The following is a 16,800-nucleotide window of genomic DNA, read 5'->3' as shown; positions in this document are numbered from 1 at the left end:
GATGAAAAAAAAAAAAAAATAAGAAAAACAAAACTAAAACTAACGATGCCAACTTTTTTCTTCGTCCTGATCCTGGCTGCGCTTAAATCACAAACTAAGAAGATTACAATTAGCGTACACGCGCGCATCTTGCTACTTGGATGGAGTTGAAAAGACGACACAATAGAACGTGCTAAAAGGTATAGTTGTCCTATTGGAAAAGGTAATAATACAAGGGGAGAAGAGGACTAAAACTTTTTGAAAGGGATACAGGATAAGAGAGATTAACCACGCCCTAATCTCAAAATATGGCGAGTGCCTCCTCGGAGCATCGAACGATCCTTTATCGTCGGCAATAATGAACGCTTCTACAGGTCCGCTTTTATTTCGGCAACCTCTCTCAGAAGGTTCATTCAACGTCACGGATATTATAGACATTTGATGTGGCCGAGAGATTAGAAATACTGGCAAACGCCAGTCAAGGACTTATCTAGTTTCTGGTCTTGGACTCAATGGTGCGTTAGACTCCGTACAGTCTCGGCGGAACATCCTTGCTGTTAACTCGAAGATACTTTTAAGATTGGAATACCTTGGCCACTCCATTGTCTCACACAATGTGTTAGACGACTATCTCACTATCGTGTATTAAATCATCAACTTGTTTGCCCCTACGTGGCTCGAGTGTGCATCCTAGAAAATACGATAGCGCTATCGCAATGAGCCACGTGTGCTGCGAACAAACATAGGCGATGAACTATTGCCCTGTTTTCGCACGAAGGACTAAAATAGTCGCTACGGGAGACAATGTGTTTTTTGTCTAATTTTTCTACGCAGGTTAAAATTTTGTTGCACCCAGGTCATCGTGATCTCAAAGAAAATCTTTAGTGTTGAAGGAAATATGTGAAATGATACTGGAAGAGGAACTTTTATCATGATTTCTCAATTGGAACTGTATCATTTATAGATGGGATGTCTAGTCTGGTAATCCTAAGCCAGAGTCTCGTGGACACTGATTGGAAAGTACGATCCATTCACTGATTAAGAAACGATCGAAGATCGATGCACGCCAAACCGGACTTGACAATCAACCTGGTGAAAAGTGTCGACGGTTGGTGAACAGGTAAGTTATGAAAAACGCGTTGGAGCTTCTGTAAGAGCGAATATAGTCGCAATTGATTGATTGCAACTGGTCATGATTGGATCTCAATTCTGTTTTAGGAAAAGTAGCTGCATAAGTAGGTACTTATACGAGTACAGTACTAGGTTAATTAGAACCGGGAGCTTGTCTTGGGTCCAGTTTAACCGACATTATACGGAAAAGGGTCCTTGACCTCTTGATAACTATGACAAAATTCTCAGAGCGGATTATTGTCCTGGCATTAGTGGGAGATTAATGGTATCGACCTTCTACTCACGTTCCTATTATTTTTCAAATAAGAAAATCATAAAGGCACCTAGCATCTAGCAAGACACTCAGGCCCCGCAGCTCTGAAAGTGTCTCTCACGATATCTACACGGAATAGTTCCTCTTTCTTTTCTTTTGAGTTCGGTACAATCCTTAGAAACCGAAGTAGGCAAGTAGCCACTCATATGTGGCATACGTTTATACCGATGCTGGAACAATGCGTCGTACATTAGCACACGCGAGAGAGTTATGATACGCTACGTGGTGCACGGCTGCACCGTTTCACGTTATTTAGATATGGGAGATGCTCAAAACGGGAAGTCACGCATTACGTTACGATGGTCTTTTCGTTGTGCTTCTTTCCGTTCCTTTACGCTGTTTGTACTTTCTCTATACCGGAAATACCTATCTCGAATTATTCATTGTGACATTACATGAATGAAATTTTGAATACGAATCGAATTTAAATTACAGCCAAATTCCGAAGACTTTTTACAGTCTTCCGAAGACCCTAGGGTCTTTGACCTGAGCAATATCTGTATTAAGGTCATTGGATAGATTCTCGGATCTGACTGTCGTTCCCGGTTAAATGAAGAAAATGACGATAATGATTGCCTGGAACCAATCAGTTAATATCTGACCTACCTCGCCCGTATACCTTAATTATAGCTGGAATCACCAATATAGTCTACTGTTATTAATCTGTATCGATTTAATGGCTTTACTTGAGCTGCTTTAACGTCCATGAACAGTATCGAAAGACTCGACTCATGTAACGTGATGAAAAGGTCTTACATACCGGATACTCATGGGTTTAACAAGTTGACACTCTTTACGTTATTACGTTGATGACTATTTTGAATTGGCCCTCGCTGTGGGGAGGCACAAGGTCCCTCGGGACTTTCTCGGTTAATGAAATTCTGTGTCTTCGTAAAGCGTTACATCATAATCTCGATTAAGAAGATGCAACGTAACAAAGACCTACTGGTATATTTCTTGCCTTGGAGATACGGAATCCGCTTTCTACGTCGTCGTGTTAAGCTGGCTTGTAAGTACTCGTCTTAAAATATCGGGGACAGAAAAGAGGTGCAGAGGGGACGATCTTTTATAAGAGCCAAGACAATTTTTCTTTCTCTGTCATTTACTTCCTTTCTATTTCTATTTCACTCAGGTTCTTCTCGTGCAGTCGCATTCACTGTTCCTCCAGTCCATCGTTTCACCTTCCTACTCTTCCAATGTATCTAGATCGTTGTTCCTACTTATCGACCCGATAATGCAAAGTTACATTCTGACACGTACCACTAGATTGGGATTCCATCTTGGTTAGTTTATACCCAGTGAGCTAGATAGCCTGCGTAATACTTCTGGCAACCCTTCTCAGTTCAGATTAGGGCGTGGAACAGACAGAGGGTTGAATGCACGGAAATGAACCTTGAAATATAGTGTGTAATATTCTTAAGCGAGGAAGTACTAAGTTAACAGATGGTGAACTTGGATGAATTACATTGTGTTGGGTGTGACCAGAACGGGTTTTCAAATTTCATTTAGATAAGGTGTATAGTACGATTGAGAGTATGATTGGTATACGAACTTTATATAGACAGAGATTTGCACGATCAGGGAAATTTTAAGTCAGACGATAAGAAATAAAAAATCATTATCAAAGTTGAACTCAAAACGTATTATCGGAACTATTGGTATTTGCATTTGCAAAAATATTTAGCATCGATGCATATCAACAGTGGGAAACAGATGTTGGCTTTCAACAACTACAGTTCCAACTCCTAGTTATTGTTTGCACAAATGTCGTTCGCTAGACCGTCTAAACAATTCAAAGTGTTGTGGTAAATTTGACCGTGTTTTCCGGGTTTCGCGATTGATGCGTGACGCATTGCGTAAGCCAAGCGCCTAAACAAATCTTTAAAATAGTTTAAACAAATATATTAGTACACCTGCATGTGACTAAGGGGACTATTGTTTGAACTTCTTCTAATTTCCGTTCGCTTGAGCAATTTAGCTATATTGTTTCTAAAATTGGTATTGCTAAGAGTGTTTGGTAACAATGACTTATTGTCGTATTGTTTAATAACTATTGTGATTATTCAAGTACATATGTAACTTACGAAAGACAACAAATTTTTTGTTCTGTGCATTCAAACAAATAGAATAATGCTTTGGATGCCGACTTTACTGTATACTTGGTGTCTTATGTACAAGAGTAGGCAGTCAAAGTAGTTCCGATAATTGTACAGTTTCAAATAAAATGACTTTATGAGTCATACAGTTAACACCAGATACTTTATATGCTATATTCATATAAGGTTATTCAGAAATATTGTACCATCTGGAGTTAGGCCCCCTCTTATTTGATTTCTGCGATACAACCACTTTCAGGTAGTGCAATAATCTTGAATAACGCTAAATATATTTCGAGCACTTCTTAGAAGTACTTGGCAGTGTATCGTGCCATAAGGTGCTTTAAAAGTTCAAATTTATTCGCATTATTTCCATGTAACTCAATTTGCTTGCTTTGGAGTAAATTTGGAACATATTAATAATTAACCTCGTATCTGCAAACATTATTGCATCGATAAAATTTTTATAGTTAAAACAAAATAGAATGTATATTTGCTTTCTAGTTAAGAGCATGGAATTCAATTGCTATTTTTCATTGTTTACCTTAAACGTCACGTTACATTTGCATAAGTCTCCATTAGACGACGAAAGCCGAATAAATGACGTACAGTAATGTCCCAGAAATTATGAATATCCCGGAGTTGCCCTTTGGTCATGAATAATCAAAAGTTTTAGATTCGTGCTGGGTGCCCATCGCACGTGCGTAATGTCAGAATATAATTTTGATGATCAGTGTAAAAGTCAGTATTTAGGTAGCCTCTTACGGATAAACGATAGATCAGTACGTGAGACGATGCCGAAGGCGAAAATAAAAGAGCGCAAGGTATAGTACCATATTATTACCATACTTATCATGCATATATTATAGATGGGATTTATCTTTCAAGCCTTTTCTTTTCGAAGTCAACATAATTTCTCGACCTCCTGCATACAACTACCACGTGTTTCCAGTGGCGAAATAGATCCTGCCTGAAATCGAACACCGCTCGACTTATGCAGCTGCCTGTATTTTCTCTTTAAACATATTTATCGCCGTATAGTTTATACAATGTCTATCACGTGTTAATGTCACGTAATCGATTAAGACATAAAGGAGAATAAAAGTCGTTACAATAATACTATTAAATACAATCGACTCGTGTATTCAAAAGGCATAAATTCAGGTAACTGTATGTTTTGATAAAAATTTTCGTAACAGTATTCAAAGTAAATCATTCGATGTAAATTAGCGTGATGGATGTTTATCCACGTAGAAGTTATATTGTCTCTAATTGTTAGCTATAGAAATTATTCCACGTATGGTTTTCGTCTCATTTTGCTCAGTCGGTCGATACCCGCTATGAGACGTACCTACATATGTGTATAGCGTAGGGTCCATTATACTTTTACAGAATACATCCAGTCGATTCTCAGTACTTATAGAAAATACATAGATTTCTATATTCCTACGTTTACAGCGCGTTAGCGAGAACGTTCTAACGAGCAAACAAAGTATGTGCCTTGCCAGCACCAGACTCTTTGCTTTACGCACGCTTCGTACCGTAGCGTTTTCATCGCCATGTACTATCGACATTGGATCGCACGTAGTGAAAACCTTCTCTACTATGATTCCCCCCAGTATGAATAGAACAGTGTAGGAATATATCGGCTCGAAAGGAACTCATTTCAGGCATAAAATTATCGATTGCCGAACATCGTCCAAATACAATTTTGCAGTACATTAAATTAACATGGTCGTTAAATATTTGGCATGAAAACAAAATTCCTAGGGCTGGATGAATATAATTTATTATATTTATGCCCATAGCTAAAGCCGACGTTTACAACTGGTATTACGTGTAACTAGTTCTTTGATCACTTTCTAATGAAAACGACACGTTATCGGATACGTTATAAATATCATAATCTTAACAATTTCCGTAAAACGTTCATAAACCACCCGGAAAATATGAGTCTTCGCCGTGTGATTTATTTGAGCGTTTATGACCATGGTGCCAGTACCGCAACTCGCTCTGCGGCCAGTGCCAGTAGCCAGCGTTGCAAAGAAGGGATTATGCACTGAGGCACGTAGGAAATTATGAGTATATCGATCGGATAGTAAGTGTCGCATAATGCGGACTATGAATAATGCAGAGAGGTCTAATGTATGCAATATCAGAAGGAAGTGATGCGCCAGATGCAATCTTAAGTGTTTATTTGGCGCGAATATGGCTGCAGGCACTTTACAGTAGGCGTCGCGCTGGCAGTAAAGCAACAACGTCAACTGCAATATCTACGATGTCAATCGGTTAATGTCGTATATATATACCTATTGCAATTAATGTCCGAGACATCTTTTTGTATAAAGACAGCTTATCACGAAGTCCAAAAACAAAAGAAAATAAAGATGTATTACAAAATATTTTCGATTTGTAGAGGAACATATTTTATGAGAAAAAAAAATACAAAGCAAATATTAAATATTTATGTAAAAATTGCTTGACCACCTTTTGTGTAGCACGATTTCTTCTTGATTAACGCTTGATATTTCGTTCGTTCAAACGACACTACTTCCACGTGACAAGTAATTTACGAGCGTGACGATACATTTATTAGATATTTCCCAAAGGTGCTTAAACCTTCGTAACGTCATTTCGTAATCCATTTCCTATTCAATGAGCAGTAACTAACCAATTGAACTTGTCTCTTACGATATATAATTTTTATCAAATCTTATAAAAAATAAACTATCGTTTCGACGCTGGAAAGTAGGTTTTCTAATGTTTTCTCATTTACGATCGAACCATTCGTTAACACGTCTGCGTATACGTCCGAGGCTGTTGCCGCAGTGGCGTCGACCTAACGGTTTCTTCATTGACGTAGCCCTTAATATTTTTGGAAGGTAGAACCGTTGTGCGATTATTTAAAAAATTATCCTGTGCACCACCACTCATCCCATTCAATAAACTCATCGTGATCCTTTGTGAGATTTCGTAATGTCTACCAGATACCAATTTGAGACTTACCTTAGAGGAAATGTCAGATATTATTACGATACTGTATCTCGTGGTTCGGTACTCGATTATGATGGTAGAATCTTTGCTTTTACTGTACCACGTATGTCACGTGTATCCAGAACTTCAGGCACTTTTTAATTGGGATTACAAAAAAAGTGATAAAGTCCAAAGCACATTTGCCGTTAAACACGACGGGTCAGGCATTAACATGGTTTTCAATATTTCACAAACTTCCATCACTTCTTGTTATTTTTTTTCTGCTCTCATCGAAAAATATATCAAGTGACACTTCCGCACTAGCACTGTACATTTGACCGGATAACAAGTTATTTCAAACGATTAACGTTTCACGAGATGCATTAAACGTTATCGCTGATATACTGGAAAGAAAAAGAAAAAAGATTTCTTTCACAAGGAACACGAGACATTTGGGTTACGTAACTCTTTGTACAATTTTTTATCGAGAGGCAAAGTATGGGTCGATTGAATTTATTATTTTTTAACATTAATTGTACATACTATCGCGTAACTGCAATTGTTAGGGCTTTCGTGTTATAAGTGAATGAAAAAATAAACGATCAATCGGGCTTAAGAAAATTATAGAAAACTCTCCCGGAGACCACGTGCTCTCTGCGTTACCGATTCACCAGTATACAACTATATGCTCGCTCGAAGTAGTCGGTGTTTAAAAAATTTGCAAATATTTGTACAAAAATGACCGATTCTGTCAGCAGCCATAGATACGAACAGGTCATAAATCTCATAGCTAGCAATGATATCCGGGTAAATGAAAAAAAGGGACGAAAGAAATGAGAAAAATTTTGTTTTTTAAATTCAAAAATATTTAGTGCAGATCCTTCTCCCAGCATCCACCAATGAATGTCTTTTTTTTAATCTCGTAACGAACGTGTGTAAAAGCTCAAAAACGTTTCAAGCAATAACTACTTATACTTTTCGAACACTACAAAATTTCTTTCGCTACTTTTTCCGATTGTCGATTACGTGCGAATTTGAGAAAAAAAATGAACGACGAAACACACGTTTTCTGCTTCTTTTCTTTTTCCTTTTCACAAGTACGATCAGCGCCCTAACGGAGTCTACGGTTAACTATACGTAACGCGACGCTGCTTAATAAGAGTAACATGTGATTAGAATAAGGTCTTATCAGCCTGAGTGTGCACGGGGTACTGAACGCAGGCCCGAGGAGTACTGGGGCCCCGCTCTTCGCTATACTTCAGAGTGGAGGGACAGGTGCCCCAGCTTATGTCTCTTACAATCCAGCTGACTGACTTCACAACTGCGAGTTCTCAGATTGGGCGTACAGACAGGCAGTATTGTAAAACACGCAGGTTCATATATGTTGGCCGATTCGTGGGTCGCTATTCGTAGGCATTAGTATTTCTTGCGCCAGGTCACAAAAACGTGAAACTTATGTCTAATATGCTTATGAGCTATCGGACTCACGATTAATGAAGATCAATGGAACCACAACTTTTTGTATGAATTGGCCTCGTTAGCGGATAGCGGTTTGTGTTCGATTATAGGTACAGGAGAAATCATCGTTAATGGTTTGGAGAAATGATCTTGCGGAAATTTCAATTATCGTTACGCGTGGAACGATAACGTCTATTGCCGAGACACTGGATCGTATCTGAATCATCTTATCTCGTCGAAGACACTACGTTAGTCTGATTAGAAATAACACGTAGGCTGGTTCAATTTAGTAATTCATAATCAAATTCTCTATGCGTATGCATTTAAATACATGTATACGGTTTTGCTTTTCATAGCTATATATATAGTACAGATTATGACTTTGACACTTTTTGTCAAGTTATTAAGTTCATCGTCTTTCATATGGTAATGAGATTAATAAGTTCTATTAATTACTCGTCATTGAGCCAATAAGTACGTATATTCCTGCCACTTGACTAAAAAATCGTTTACTCAAGAACGTCAGCATCGAATAAACACTTATGCGTAGTTTTGAGTACAAAAAATATAAAAATCTCAATTGCTCTATAACGCGTAGTCATTTTTCGTTAAAGAAACTGTCTGAGTCACGTCGAAGCCAATGAACTGCAAAATTACGTATCAATGATCGACGACGAGTGTGATTTCCGAAAGGATTGCATCTCGTTAAGTCACAGTACGTTTTCTGTAATCTAGAGCCTGTTTAAATCTGAATTTGCTATAAACTGCTGAGGAAAGTATTCTTTCTGACCGATGGAATTATATCATTTTTTTTTATCTGATTGATGATAAGTATTGGAGCACCAAGATTTTAAGGACAGTTCGACTTGATTAACCCCTTTGGAGGCAGTCTCCGATTGGCCCTAATGGTCAAGAAAGAAAATAATATTTTTATATAAATCATAGTTTCCTGCCATCACTATCACCATCTGCTAAAATTAAAAAATTTTTTAATTATCAAACAATACATTCCTTACTGTCTATCAAACACTATTATACACACAAAATTAATATACCATTGTGCGATTCAGTTATAATAAAAATTTTCTTATCACTGACACGCGTGCTACTACTTCTGACCATTAATCATCTTTCATCGATCCCAAAACAATAGTGTTTCTTTGTATGACGTTATTTACTGCGAATCACCTACTCCTCGTTAAAGTCCAGTGACGGACTAGTGCCCTTATCAAGACAGTCCGTCAATTGTATTGTCGAGTATAAACAGTAGGAATGCATAGTCAAAGCTTATCGTCGGATCCTTAGATGTCCCGTGATAATAAACGAAATGTGCATAGTAGACAATGTATGATTCTCATTAAAGTCGATATACCTATACACTATAATGCACTGTTGAAAGTTATCGACCAATGAAGCTCACGATAATTCAATCCGACTCCTCGATTCAGTTAAGGTTATAATCTTAGGTTTCGTGTGATAGCACGTCAGTCGTTCCCGTGAGAGAACCACGGAGAATAATAAAATAAAATAACATATACGTCAGATTCTCGTTAGAACGGACAGGAATTCATGGTGGTATTCAGCCTAGTCCACCTACGGTTTCAAATTGATTAGTTGTACCGTTAGTTTTAATAATGCATACAAACTCAACGTCACTAATCACAGGTATGCCACTGGACAGATGCACCTCAGATGCAGTACAGATGCAGGAATACTCTGTTAAGATATTACACGTGGGTAAGAATCATTCCGTGTTTGGGAGTTAGGGTTGCATGCTTATATACTTATGTTCATATCCTACGCTGCCTGATCTGATCTCCCGATGCATTAGTGTTGTGTCACATTTTTGACGTCACGTCTTCACGCTCAGTTAAACCCGCTCAATGGCTCGCAGAGCATCTCAAAGTAGCATTCAACATGAGATGCCCTTTTACATCATCAAATTCCACGGTCGTCCGTGTCAAATCGATAGTAAATACTAACGTCCTGGCAATGAACCACCGCTGCAACAGTTATTGTTTATTGATTATGGTTTATTGATTTACAGAAAAAAAGTCACTAACTAATTTTATCATAGACAAACCGTATACACGAAAGTGGATCATTCTAGGCCAAGCAGAAGGATCTATAGATTTTCAGGCAACAGTTAAATTTAGTGTATAATATTTTTGTCCGACGCCTTGTAAAGTGTTCGTGACCATCTGATATATTTCAGAGGCAATATTAAATAGGAAACACATATGGTATGAGGATCCTTATTTTATTTTTCATAAATCCTGTTATCGAAATTTCTCGCTCCATTTAACTGTCACTACTTTGCACCTCGGGCTACGATTAACATGACGTGAATTAACCTCAGCGCATTTCCACATATCTACCACCCGTCGCCACAAAAGGGAATAGAAGCGGAGTATACTGATTCAAGATCACATATGCGTGCTGCAAACATTATCCATATACACGATGCTTTCCGTTTATTAATTCAACCTAAACTGCCAGTTGTTCGTTTGAAGTGCCGCTTATTACTGTCTGTTACTGTCACGTCAGCTCGTTTACATTTTTTTTCCAGTCTATAATCAGTCATGCGAACTTCTTGAGTATCGAATGCAAAATTGCACAGCAATTTGCAAAAGACACGACGTACCCCAATAATCCTGCAAGATGGTATTTATACCTACTGGACATTCAGGATTAGTTATGCGCCTGCGTGACGTATACCAGCCCGTTTTTTTTTGTAAACGACCAAAAAGACTACAAGGAGTTTAATTCAATTCCAGTACGAGGATAAGGATGGTTATCCTATTAAATTCCATATTTACAACCACTCTGTAATACACGTGGTGGAATTATTATTTATCACGGAGTCATGATTAGGATTCACTTCTGGTAACGAGGGTTATACTGCCTTGTTTAACATGGCGCGAAATTCGATTAAGCTCCTTGATATTGTCCCTGTAAGTAGACTGATCCTTTATGAGAGATCATTGAAATATAAAATACGCAATTCGCAAAATGGAAAAATCTAAACTAATGGAAATGTTACATTTGGCCATTTGAATGCTCTTCTTGGAAGCTGTCGTGCATTTTCAGTGTCGATGAATAATGGTGTTTTCGTTCAGCGAAACCCAACGGTACAAGCTTGTACGTATGTATGTCTATTTTCGCTGGAGAATAAACCTAATTATATCTGCGAAAGGACGAGGCTCAGTCTAAACACTATGCGCGTTAAATACGATTAAAGATTAACAACCGTGGCCATTAATTTTGCATACTTGGCTGTTAATGTCAGTTGAGCGAGATGATGCTACTTATGATTAAGTCCTGAGTTAAGACCTTGCAGGGTCGACAGATTCCTCTTGAACTTTCGCAACTGGATGATATTATTCTTACGGTTTTTAAGCATTCTCGGGACTGCCGTTTAAAATGAGTCCCTAAAGTCCTCGTACATTTTTTACGTATTTTATTATTGCATCCTTGAGAAGACGCAGTGGAACATGACGTAATTTTGTCTGGGAAATAATTTGTATTGTTCGTCATTGATATATAATTGGAAAAGTTATGAGGCTTGGAAAATGGAACGGATCATCAATGGATATTTAAACGCTCGACTGACAATAATTTCGTCATTGTGCTTGGCAATCGTGCGAAAGAGACCGCGAGATGAATTCTACGAATACGCAACAACCTTCGGTAATATTTGTCGCTAAAGAAATATGGGATATTGCGAAGAAAGAATAACGGCGTCTAAAAAAAAATTACGAAAGCGAACTGGATTTCATATTTGTCAAACTAACAGTATTGAGTCACCAGATTTTCAGGAGACACGTTTATTCGATGTGTTTTGCACTGTACGTATATGTAGCTCAGTGACGAGCTGTTGCATGGGAAATATTATATGTTACATATTTATGATTTTTGGTCTACAAGTTGAATCACATGTAAGTAGATTGAAGTGTGTTCCAGATACATTATATACGTGTATATGAATTACAGGGTCCATAAAAAATCTCCTGCACTTATAATAGCTCTCGGGTAGTACTTACGTTCAATTTCCTAGATTTCAAATAACTTTGAGCACTTTCAGTTTCATCGTTTTGTCACTGTCTAACATCAAAAGATTCCGCAGTTTCCTTTTCATTCATTCAATCTCTCGCGGCCTTGCATTGAAAGGAACAAGTTAATACCAATAGACACAGTGTAGCAGAGAGAAAGCATGGAAGCCCGCTTGTGAGTGACGTTTTTCTCATATATGGTTTTACTACAAGATATTCATCGCTGGATCTTGTGATTCCATGGGGACTCATATGAAGCATCGGACATTTAAAAATCGTTTTATAAGTCTAATGCGGGTCTACAGTTTCAATAAACACACTGATAATTTAATTTTATGTAAATATAAACGTATATTGGAATATCTTAACCAATGTCTTTTAGCTACGGTCGTAACGCATTTTGAAATTCCCGCTGGCGTCTATAGAAAAATCTAGGGTATTTCTTTCGTAACGGTTTATCATACGGTTGTCGTTCGTTCTGTCTAGGGAATTTCTTCATTTTTTTCCTCCAATGGAATATCACAGTGTGCGATCAAAAATCAATGAGACTCAGCTATTACATAAATGTATGTGTACGCGTCGTGCATTTAGGAAACCTTTGTTCCAACTCTGCCAGTTGATTAACATAGACTGGTATCTTTTTGAAAAATGCTAGCGCGTCCCTACGGTACTATGAATTCAGTTCGGCTATTGTGTCTGGATAGGTTAGGTGTCTGTACAGATTAGTATTATTTGGGCATATATCCAGAAGCACTCATATGCAAATCACGGACGATAGATCTCAAAGGAACCGACTGCATCTCTGGAGAAAGAAAAGAATGGAGTTGGATTTACGTTAAAACGTAAATATGGAGCTTAGGAGTTTTGCCGCCGAGCAGGTAAGTCTTCACGTTAAATATACAATAGATATGTACCGCTTCTGACCGAGTAAATATTTATTTATTAGAATCGTGCGGCGTTTATTTTCATAATTGGATACGTATCACGCATTACGTATATATGTGATAACTTTTGCTTGGGTAAATACATACAAAGATTGAAAAATGTAGACGTGCTCATTAACGTGGCATGCTTATTATAATAATACACGAGAAGATATTCATAACATATTTAATTCGTGCGAATATGCACGAGGACTATTGATTATGAATCTCTGAATGTCACTGTTCACAGACTAGGCTATATTTATATATATTATTAAATAACTTGAATGTGGATAAAGGTTATTCCGGACTCGTCATTTTACGCAGTAATTATTTAGAGTATTGGGCTACCGTAGTGACATGTAAATTGTTATTAGTGAACAAGATAAATCTCTCTTGGTTACCTTCCAGATCCGAGACTGCAAAAACTGGTCCTTTGATTCAATGACATAATTTCTTATCATCGTTGTCCGTCGCAGATTCATCAGAAGTTAAGAGCAACCTTGAAACTGAATCTTGTACGTTTTCAAAACTGGTTCCGTGATCTCGAGACTGTCGAATGATCCCGGATGATGCACGTGGCACTTTGAGATTCAAGACAGAAAGTAAAAGAGGGCCACCCTCGATTCTCGTTCCATTCTGAAATAACCAACGAAAAAGAGCCCCTTCAAATCTAAGACTGCATCTAACAAAAATATTAACACAAGAACAACGCCTATGCTAGTTCAAACCTCCCAAAATGGTAAGTGTGTCAAAGGCATCGTATTTCGGGTTTAAAAAACTTCGACTGTATAAAAATTAAAAGGTACCTTACTCTTCCGCATGAAAGCGAATACAGATATGTATATATATTTGACATAAATATTTGTGCAGGGCCGTACCTAGCTTCTTAGCTACCCCCGGAGGTATCGCAAAATTTGGACTAAACGAAATACGTGTGTGGTCCTTGTACTTTTTCTTCTTATATGAGAAACAAATACGCGTAGGTGGGACCTCCTGGGAATGATGACGGTCCATCAGAGGCGTCAGGGTTCTTGATCAGAACAAAACTTAAGGTAGGCTGACATTTATTTAATATTAAATATCCTGCAGTATACAAGGACTTGAATTAGTCTGTGATGTAGTTTTAATTTGAGATTAAGGTACCTGCGGCGCCATATTCTAAGCCGTGCAACACCTTACGGACTTTTATACCGCGATGTGCTTTATTTACAGTCTTTTAAACGGGAGGCATTTCTTAATGGCTCTCTTTTTTGTTCTCGTTGTGCGGGGGAAACACTTTGATAGATATTATATACTCAAACTGAAAATTATGTTATGACTGTTCTCATTAGTAAACGCCCACGAGTCGGCTGGCACTCCAAAGAGCTTACGTGGCTACTTCCTTCACACTGGGTAGGACATTACTATCTAAAAACGTAATGCTAAATCCGTGGGGATAATTCGTTGAATTATTAAAGTTTACGAGTTCACTGGTCTTTCAGACGGAATGTACATCTTGCGCCTGGATCCAGATTCAGCCCTTCAACGTTTGTCCTTATCTTGGATGGACTGGATTTAGAATTTTTTTAGCGTAAGACCCTGGCCCCTGCAACTGGGCCCTTATTGCGTCTTGGCGATGATTACAGGCGTCATTAAAGTCCCCGACAGTTATTTCGTGACTTTGAAATTATTATACTAAATATAGTAGGACGAACTTCTCTTCGTCGGTAGCTAAATGAAAACCGACCTCAGAGAGCGCCGTTGACTGGCTAATGAACGATTTGTCGAACTTTCGAAGGATGGGGTAAGATCGTTATCCCAAGTTGTGGTATTTGTTTGAAAAAAAACGAGACAAGAAAATATTCCAGAAAGTTCTTTTGGACGAACGCTGACTAGCGAGTCAGCCGATGTTATGGGGGTTATACGTAGATCGCCTTAGGCGCACAACTCTACTTTCACATCGATCCTGCCAATAATGGGAGCCTCATGGTACGGTTTACGTAAAAATTTATTTTTCATCCCGTATCCTTCGTAATTGCCAGATTAATCGATGAATAAAGATGGTAGTCGACATACGTTTAGCTGGGAATTTAGGATATTGCCTAAGCGAAGTTGCCTAAAGAAAATTTGAAGCGACCACACACGTTGGCAGTCGTAAAGCGTAGGTGGCGACATGCTAAGTTACAACGTCCGAAATCTTAATTCTAAGTGAACTCTGTATTTCTCCCTTTGCTGTTAAATGACGTCTAGCTGATTGTTCAGGCTGTTCCTTTGTATAATTTTTCATGAGTTCAGCAGTCCACTTATGTATTGTCAAAAGTTCACTCAGTGTGACATGTATAATCACCGCGATAAAGTAGCCTGACAATATTTTAATTGGCTCGAAACTTTAATGGAAGTTGGCTAATGGGAAATTGGATATGTCTGGTATTGGTATACGTATTGACGTAACATCAATTGCGACAAATAAGTGTATCGCTATCGATAGTGGTTAGAGCTTGTATAGCGTCATTCAAATAGAATCAAATCACCGTAGGGTTTCTTATTGCAAACGAAGCATTAAGAGCATATTCTGTTTGTACATCTTTTCATTAGTGTCAATCATTAAAACCAGTTAGTTAGTCTCGAAAGGCCGTCTAATCTATCTTAGCAACACTTCTAACGGCTGATGCAAAGAAGCACACATGGCGTATCGACAGGTCGATATTATCAGGTATGAAATGGCCAGGCGACCGGCTGGAAAGTTTACGTCAATAAATTTAGAATCGTGTTTCTAAACAGGTGGTTGTGTAGTTGTCAGTGTAGGGCGTAACTAATTTGATAATGAATCATTGACGTATATTCTTTATTTGCTATCTATAATTAACATGTGATATCAATTATAAGGATGGTATCAAATTAAATTAAATTAAATTTCTCTCCTTATAAAGTGACGATAAAAATGTAATTCGAAGGAAAACGAACATTTGTGAAAGTCATAAACGTTGACACTTGGTGACAATGCTGACATTCTGCAAAGTCTTCCGGGTCTGAGACGTGTGTAACAGTGTCGTGAAGTAAGGTTGACTTCTTAATTGTCGCGAAACGATGAATAACTTCACTTTAATTTATTTAATTATGTAAATGAGACTAATCTCAATTAATGGAATCCATTGGGCCTCTTTAAAGGACTGAAGCTCTTCTTCTTTTTCCCACGGAAATGCTTCTACTGTCACATCTTGTATTATTCGTGGGGTGACGTGAACGTGTCGGCACGCTGCTCGAGCACAATGATCTCGCTTCGATGCTACTGTATAACTTTCAGCTAATAGGGAGTGTGCGCTGTAGCCACAGGACTAATTAATTTATTAGGCAGTCGTGTCGAGTGACATTGTATAATAAATTAGTACGCTGTTTTTGGTTCTGGCGAAGAAGCTTGAACTACGTTGTTGTGTATTGGATCTAGTTTCTTGAGTTGCAAGTCACTACGCTCTTTATACGATTAGTTCGGCTCAATCGTGACGATGAGATTTTTTAATTTACACTTGCTCAATCAAAATGGTAGCAAATCACATAATTAGACACAGACTATTAAGACTGTGTAAGCATTTTTTTTAGGTAGGACTCTAGATTTAATAATATAGGACGTTTTTTGGTGTAGTCTAATGAAGTAGTATTTAATTATTATTTTGTTTTTATTCATAAAAGTTCAGTAATATCGTTGGTACTTCAATGGTTAAGGATGTTTAATAGATTTCAGTATGTATCGATTGTAGATATTTATCAAATGCAAGTAAAGTAGAATATAATTGTCTTGCCTGACTTATCGACTATTGCATACCGTCGCCATAACGTACCGACTGTAGCAAAGTTTTACTTGTAACGTTTGGTGTATTTAATTCTGTGCAAGTCCG

The 16,800-nt window shown here is 37.9% G+C and overlaps 1 protein-coding gene across 5 annotated transcripts in view; it reads right to left on the bottom strand.

Annotated features, from left to right (window-relative positions):
• Positions 1-7,692, bottom strand: part of LOC107274765 — an 83,220-nt gene extending 75,528 nt beyond the window's left edge. For 4 of the 5 annotated variants that reach the window (XR_003061889.1, XM_025091948.1, XM_025091946.1 and 1 more), the window contains exons 1-2: positions 7,557-7,692; positions 6,526-6,896 (exon numbers count right to left, since the gene is read on the bottom strand). The gene's annotated coding sequence lies outside the window, so the exon portion shown is untranslated. Of the gene's footprint in view, positions 1-6,525; positions 6,897-7,461; positions 7,480-7,556 lie in introns of those variants that run through there. The other variant, XM_025091947.1, reaches the window with a different exon arrangement.
• Between the last annotated feature and the right edge of the window lie 9,108 nt (positions 7,693-16,800).

The sequence above is a fragment of the Cephus cinctus genome, unplaced genomic scaffold, assembly GCF_000341935.2.
Source record: "Cephus cinctus unplaced genomic scaffold, Ccin1 Ccin1_scaffold0101, whole genome shotgun sequence".
Classification (NCBI taxonomy): domain Eukaryota; kingdom Metazoa; phylum Arthropoda; class Insecta; order Hymenoptera; family Cephidae; genus Cephus; species Cephus cinctus.
The sequence above is the reverse complement of the archived record's forward strand: the minus strand, read 5'-3'. Positions and strand labels throughout refer to the sequence as shown.